The following is a 6,000-nucleotide window of genomic DNA, read 5'->3' on the forward strand; positions in this document are numbered from 1 at the left end:
ATCACTGCATTGATTTCAAGGTGTTTACAGATTGACTTCTTTATAATCTGCTCCTTTATAATCATTCCCAGGAATGGATGTCAGACTGACTGGTCTGTAGTTCCCAGGTTCCCAGGTTCCTTTTTGTTTTTTTGAAGATAAGGACAACGTTAGCCCTCCTCCAGACGTCCGGCACCTCACCCGTCTTCCATGATTTTACAAAGATAATAGACAAGGGTTCTGAGAGTTCTTCTGCTAGCTCCTTCATTACTCTTAGATACAGTTCATCGGGCCCTGGAGATTTAAACTCATTCAGGGAAATTAGGTGTTCTTTGACCATTTCTTTATCAATCTCAAACTGCAATCCTGCCCCCTCAACTTCTGCTTCACTTTTTCCAGGGGAGTCATAGACCCGCTTTTAGGAGAAGACCGAGGCAAAATAGGAATTAAGCACTTCAGCCTTTTTCTTTGTTGTCTGTTATCAATTTGCCTTCCTCATTAAGCAGTTGAACCACCCACTGATGATCTATTTAGATGGCTCACCAGTTATCCAATATGGAGTAGTTAAAAGAGGGATTTCTTGCATTGTATTTTGTTCCATTGTAATTATTTTTGTTTATCCTTGCTTTTTGCCTTCCCTGTATTTTGTCTTTTGTGAAAAGTCTTGCAAAGTCTGTAATCCAACAGCAAATGTATTTGTATTGTGAAGCCTTAGCCACAGATGATCTAAAAGAAGCTAGCAAGCTTAAGTTTTGAATTGCTTTAAAAGGGGGGAAATGTTAGCAGAACCACCTCCATTTTTAACAGGAAACTGTAAAATCTCCATTGCACACCAAGCGAGATGTCACGTACCAAGAATGTCTTCAAGGATGTTTCCTGTGTAACTATCTTATCCATCCAGAACAATAGCTTTATGTTCCCAAGCGGAATGTACTGTTACAGAGGAAATGTTTTGCAGAAGATAAGGGGGCTCTCTAGTGTTACATTCTGATTGGTTAATGCTGCTACTGGGCCCTGCCCCTTGAAAGCTTTAATACTGTACCCTATTCCCTATGTCTTTTGTCTGATTGCTCCCTTTGAAGAGACCAGGCCTTGATTACTAATCAATAAAGCGCTTTTGAACCCTCTGTCGTTGGAATGGTGGAGTCGTGCTTAAGGGCTGTTTGGATCTCGTCCTTGGGTGAAAAGAACATTGGTCTAACAATTCTGTTTCCCCCCATGGACCAGGGGAATCTTACCTTCCTCCGGGCAAAAACTACCACTTTGGTTTTTGAATAGTTAATTGTCAGCAAATTTTTCTCGCAGTATTTGGCAAAACCATTTAGTAGTCTCTTGAGGCCCAGTCGAGTCTGGGAGATCAAAACGGCATCGTCAGCATAGAAAAGAACGAAAACTTTTGTTGAACCAATCTTGGGTGCATGCGATGGTAATGACGCCAACCAGGCCGGGAGGTCTGCCAGATAAAGGTTGAACAAAATGGGGGCGAGAACACATCCTTGTCTGACACCAAGTGAAGTGACAATCTCATTTGTGAGATGTCCTTGTCTACTGCAACGAACCTGGGCAGATGTTTTATGATACAGAGATTGAATCGGGAACAGAAGCCTGCTTTCGATGGAAAGCTGTTCCAGTTTGCTCCAAAGATGGGCTCGGCATATTGAATCGAAGGCAGATTTGAGATCAATAAAAGCGGTGAATAATTTGCCTCCACTGGGTGTAGAATATTTATGAACCAGGTGAGCCAGTACTAGGCAATGGTCAAGAGTAGAGCAGCCTGCTTTAAAGCCAATCTGTTCTTCTCCCAAGATATTGTTATCAAGGATCCATGTTTTTAGTTTCAAGGCCAAGAAACTGGCATAGACCTTACCAACTACAGATAAGAGGCTAATAGGCCGATAGTTGGATGGGTCATCTTTGGGTCCTTTTTTATATATTGGAATGACAATGGCTTTTAGCCAGGTTGTGTGAATTAACCCAGTTTTATTTATTAAGGAGAAAAGAGGCACTAACAGGGCAGTCCACCAGCTGATGTTGCTTTTCAGCATCTCTGAGGGGATGCCATCTGGTCCAGGAGCCTTACCTGACTTTAACTGTAGTATTAAGTCCTCTACAGTGCTGATATTGACATTGGGCCAGTTAGGGGAGTCAGGTGGCAGTCTCGGATCAGAATTTGATATGTGGCTGTCACTAAAGGCGATACGGAGATGATTCTCCCAGATTTCAGCCGGTATATGGCATTCCATGCTGCCATTGCTGTTTCCTAGGGCACCTGATACTATCTGCCAAAAGGTTTTACAGTTGTTGGAAATGGAAGCCCCTATCAGTAGTTGCCAGGTTTCCCTGTCTGCCTCACTTTTTTTGTGTTGCAGGAGCTTCTTGTATTTTTTCTTTAGCTCATAGTATGTGCGTGGTAGTTGGCGTTCATTGTTCTCACGGTAGGAGCGGTAGGTGAGCTGAATTTTTCTTTTAAGGTTTACACAGTCCCAATCAAACCATTTATTAGTACGAGCTCTCTTGCATTTGGGGTTGCTGAGATTGTTTAGGAGGGAGGAGTACAAATCCTGCATCAGCTCCTCGTAGGCTAAGATTCCCAACTCAGGGGGCGCGTCTACTAAAATCTGTGCGATAGTATTCCTATAGCTGGGAGAGAGGACTAGCCGATCAAAAGCCTGTGCCGTTTTGTCTGTCCATTTGAGCTTTTTAGCACACACAGCAAAGGGTGGGCTGGAGAGTGGGAAATGTTTCGCTTCCATCCTAATAGGCCCTGGAATATGGAGAGAAAGCTCTAGGGGCAAATGGTCACTGTCAAAACGTTCCGCAACTCGGAGGTTACACCCCAGGGTTTTCAGGTCCTTATGTCGACCACACTGGCCCCCCTGGAGGAGATGAATGTGAATTCACCCCAGTTATCATCTGTGCAACAGCCGTTCAAGATAAGCAGAGCGTTTTTTGAGACAAATTGGAGCAAACATCGCCCAGCAGGGTTTACAAATGAGTCCTTAGAATGACGTACGTTGGCTCTAAATTGCTCCTTGCTTGCGATCAAGCTATCACCGCGGTTGGCAGGGTCCACTAGGTAAGTTCCTGTTCTTGCATTTAAATTGCCTGCAATGATGGGGTAGGCGTGCGGATATTTGGCTATCGTTTCCAGATAGAAGCATTCAGCTTTAAGCCAGGAAGCCATTGCCTCCTCCTTGCAAGTTGCTGGAGCAAAATAGACATTAAATAAAAGTAGGGTCAAATTAAAGGCCCTCAGTTCCAGGATCAGGGCCAGCACAGAGGAGTCACAGCTAGGCAGCTCTGTTGTTTTGGCATCGAGGGAGGATGAAATCAGGAGACTCAGCCCCTTGCTTGCTCTGCCCTTACCTTTATTGGGAAGTGCGGGAAGACAAGAGGATACAAATCCATTCACATGTATATGCTCGCAACACCAAGTCTCTTGTAGCAGGACAATATCAAAGTCTGTCAGATAGTCGAGAATACTTTGGTTCCCACTTTTAGAGTTCCACCCAGCAATATTCCAGGAGAGGAGTTTTAGGGGAGGAGTTATTTTCCCCTTTCCTTGTCAGTCTTGCTCGGTGATTGTGTCCAGGATTCCTTCCAGGTTTTCCAGGATACAGCCGTTGAGAAAGTTTACTTGGGGGCTGGGTAGATCCCTGGTTAGCTTGCATGATTTGATAGGATCTGAGGAAACACCTTCATGGGTTTCTGGCTGTTTCGAGTTAGACCAAGATAAGTGATTTGAACTTAAGATTTTACTTTTAGGGTCGTTTTTAGTACACCTGTGTGGATCAGCTAAGGGCTCCCTATTGCCCACACTGCCAAGTGCTGCGTTTTGGTGTAGACTGCAGGATTTTGATATCACAATCTTGGGGCTCGAAGCCACGCCTCCCTTGGAATACGGTTGCTGCAGATCGCATGTTCGATGCGCACCCTCATGTGTATCACAGTGTTCCTCTGCTGGAATTGCTTCCACAACAGAATAGCGATCAGGGGATTTGGGGCTGATTGTCGTTAGGCACTTTGTATTGTGTTGGTTATTGTGCATAAGGAACTTTCTGAAGTTGGAAAGTCTCAGTAAAATCTTATGCTGTTCTTATGCTGTAGGGCGTCATAGCTGTCAATTAGCTGAATTTCTTCAGGTGAGAGGTCCTTGTCGACAGAGTTGGTACTGTCTGGTGTAATTTTCTTAATGCAGTCGATTTTATTATTGTTATTTGGGCAGCCTACACTATGGTTAATTTCGAATGATTGGCAGAGAGTAGGGGGATAATCATCAGACATATTTAGATCAATCAGTTCCCCTACCGGAGGAACATTGTTAAAAAGTCTGGGGAAGCAATGGGTTCTTAAAGAGAAAACTGGGGATACGTCCTGCTCACCCTCATGCCAATCCTTTGGAATGATTCTTTATCCTTGTAGATTCTGGAAGCTATATTGGGTGACACAAATGTTACAATGGCTCGAGCTGAGTGGTAGTTATAAAAGATATATTCTACTTTAAGGACCGAGTCTGAGTTAAGCTGTAGTGAGGTGCAAGCTGTTATAACCTGTATAAAGTGTGTTATACGTTCTGAATGTGCTAAGAACCCCTTGGGCTTCGGGTAATTGGAAAAAACTAGATCCTGTTTCAGAAGCTGAAGCTGCCATGGTTTGTTAGCTAAGTTATAGTTTGAGTTTGGATTGAACTCCAGTACCGCTGAGGTAATAGGTATTACCTTTTTTGGGAGATGTGAGATTGACCAGGGATCCTGGGTCACATCTTTGGCGGAAACAGGGGTTTGAAGGCAAAGAGCATTTGGTTTCTGTTCCAGGCAGGCCCTATCGGCAGAGTCCTTATTTGCTTTTTTAATTTTTTTACATGATCTCGAGGGGCTTCCCTGTGGGTTCCTGTCCCTTCCATTCTCCTTTTCTTCCAATAGCTTAAATAATCTATCAAATTGCATTTTGGGTAAGCTTCTCGAACTAGGAAGGGTTTTTATATTTTTTGATTTCTTTGTGTTACAAATTGGGACCTTTGAAGTTTTGAGTTTACGTTTGCCACTGAACTTGACTGTTTTGTTATTATCTTTACTTTCATCAACTTCAGCTTCCTCATCACTCTTCATATTGTGAGTGTTTTTATTAACCTCCCTATTTGGATGATCTTTGGCAGAGAGCCCGCTGGCTTATGTGACGTTGGAAGTTGGTGTCGATTTTTTTTCAGAAGTCTTTATTTCAGTTTCACTTGACTTGCCCTGGATTCCTTCTTTAGATCTGCCAAGCGCAAAGACTGTTAAAGTAGTCAGAAGCTCCTTGCATTCTGATAGAAACTAGGGGTGTGCATGGACCCCCCGCTCCGCTTCACTTCCATATCTGCCATTTTTGGATCGGGCCACTTCGCCCCACCCCCGCTCCACCCATTTCCGCTCCGCTCCGCTCGGAGCTCCGGATCCGGATCGGAGCTCCGTTTTTTCCCCCCATAGGGTTGCATTGAAAGCTAAAAAAGTAAACAACTTTTTTCTGTTCAAGTTAGAAACCTCACGTTTGGCACCATGACACCTCATGGATGAATACACAAGCACGCCAAGTTTCAAGGCAATCCCATCATCCCCTGATTTTTGGGGAATTTTTGAAAATCGGGCACCCCATTCACACCCCTTGGGATAGCTCCGTCAATTTGCATGTTAGAAACCTCAAACTTGGCACCATGAACGCTTATCCACGTGTCCACACGCACGCCAAGTTTCAAGGCAATCCCATCATCCCCTGATTTTGGGGGAATTTTTGAAAATCGGGCACCCCATTCACACCCCTTGGGATAGCTCCGTCAATTTGCATGTTAGAAATCTCAAACTCGGCACCATGACAGCTTATCCATGTGTCCACATGGACGCCCACACTCAAAGCAGTCCCATCATCCCCTGATTTTTGGGGAATTTATGAAAATCCAACACCCCTTTCCATAGCTCCGTCAATTTTGCACGTTAAAAAAACACCTCAAACTCACCACCATGAAAGCTTATCCAGGGATACATATGC

This window comes from Elgaria multicarinata, chromosome 7 (genome assembly GCF_023053635.1).
Source record: "Elgaria multicarinata webbii isolate HBS135686 ecotype San Diego chromosome 7, rElgMul1.1.pri, whole genome shotgun sequence".
Taxonomy (NCBI): Eukaryota; Metazoa; Chordata; class Lepidosauria; order Squamata; family Anguidae; genus Elgaria; species Elgaria multicarinata.